Genomic DNA, 2,080 nt, shown 5'->3' on the forward strand with positions numbered 1-2,080 from the left:
TCCCGGTGGCCATTCTGGATATGTTCCAAGTCAAAGCTTCTTAAGCTGTGGGCTGCAACCCCATCTGGGGATCCCCTAACTGGATGCGGGGTTGTGAACAATTTGGCGAGAGTAAAAGGCTTCTGAATATGCCACGACCAAAAATTAATTCAAAATCAAACTTGTAATGAAGGTGAGGGGTTTCTGGCAGTGCGTGGCAGCCAGCGTTGCAAATTTCTCGGGTGAGAAGCAGTTAAGAGTGAGGAAAGTGTGCGAGTAATCAGGCACGTTTTCTGGTGAAGCTGGGAACAGCTCACACCATTTGGGATATGTTTATGGGGCCCTGGCGGTGCAGCTACGCTGTAGGAGAATGATGTGCTGTTTGCTTTTGTAAATATGGTTGTCTGGAAAGCCCTGTGGGGAAGTGCTAGGCTATTCTCTGGGGTCTCTATGAGCCGATCAATTTTTTAAACAGTTTTATTGGCAAATAATTAAAAAATCACACAATTCAATAATTTACTCATATCAAGAAGAGTTGTACAATCATCACTACAGTCAGTTCTAGAACATTTTCTTCATTTAAAAATCATTTTATTTGGGGCCCATACAGCTCATCATAATCCATACATCCATTGTTTAAAGCACATTTGTACATTCGGTGACCTCATCATTCTCAAAATATTTGCTCTCCACTTAAGCCCCTGGCATCAGCTCCTAATTTTTCCTCCTCCCTCCCAGCTCCCCACTCCCTCATGAACCCTTGATAATTTATTATTTTGTCATATCTTACATTGTCCAACATCGCCCTTCACCCATTTTTCTGTTTTCTATCCCCCAGGGAGGAGGTTATATGTAGATCCTTGTAATCAGTTCCCCCTTTCTATCCCACCTTCGCTCCACCCTCCTGGTATCGCCACTCTCACCACTGATCCTGAGGGGTCCAGAGTGCCCTGGATTCCCTGTGTTTTCAGTTGCTATCTGTACCAGTGTACATGCTCTGGTCTGGCCGGATTTGTAAGGTAGAACTGGGATCATGATAGTTTGGGGGGAGGTGCATTGTCTTCATTCTGGCACTCACCGTTATTAGCTTTCCATTTCCACCCAACCTTCCCTGCCACAGCCTCCAACTGATGGCAATGGGTCTGGATTTCTACACGCACTTTCGCTTTCCCGGGAATGCTCCTCCAGTCAAGTGCGAAGAAACAAACTTTTGCTGCACTCTTTTTTTCTAGGGACACTGACCAAGCGCATATCTTCACTGACAACAAGTGGTAAAATCCCCAAAAACAGAGAACACAATAAAATAAGATCACTCACACTCCTACCGCACAGGGCTCACCACTGTGATTTCAAGGGAGTGTTAGCTGATGAAGCTGCTCCCTCGCTCTCCTGTCTCCTCTCCTCCTTCCTCCCCGCAGCCTTTCTTCTTGGCAGGGGGAGGATTGGGTGAACTGAAACTGAGAAGTCACTTGGGAAGATATGACTGAAAGATGGCTGAAAAGAAGGAGCTTTTGTAATGAAGATGTGGAGTAAGAAGAAAACAAATTAAACCGCAGCAGCACAGGAGAAGTTAGGTACACGAAAAGCTTCAAGGTTGCCTGGAGGGGTCTGCCCTGGGGGCGCCCCACTGGCCTGCAGAAAGCTTGGGCGGAGGGCAGGAAGAACAAGGACCACCGTGGAAGGCCCCTTTCTGGGGAAAGAGACATTAGCTAGGAAATGCAAAGCACCTGGCCATCCCCTCACAGAGAGGTCCCAGGGAAGACATGAGCCAGTACAGCACGGATGAAATACAAACTTTCCTCTGTCTCTTTAATGCTTCCTTCCTCCCACTATCATGACCTCAATTCTACTTTACAAATCAGATTAGACCAGAGAATGCACACTGCTACAGATACGAGCCTGAAACACAGGGAATCCAGGACAGATAAACCCCTCAGGACAAACAAGGAGAGCAGAGATACCAAGAGGATTAGGGGAGGGTGGGGGGAGAAAGGGGGAATTGATCACAAGGATCAATCTAGAACCCCCTCCCAGGGGGATGAATAACAGAAAAGTAGATGAGGGGCTATGGAGGACAATGTAAGATATGAAAATAATAATC

The sequence above is a fragment of the Tenrec ecaudatus genome, chromosome 9 (genome assembly GCF_050624435.1).
Source record: "Tenrec ecaudatus isolate mTenEca1 chromosome 9, mTenEca1.hap1, whole genome shotgun sequence".
NCBI classification, from domain to species: Eukaryota; Metazoa; Chordata; class Mammalia; order Afrosoricida; family Tenrecidae; genus Tenrec; species Tenrec ecaudatus.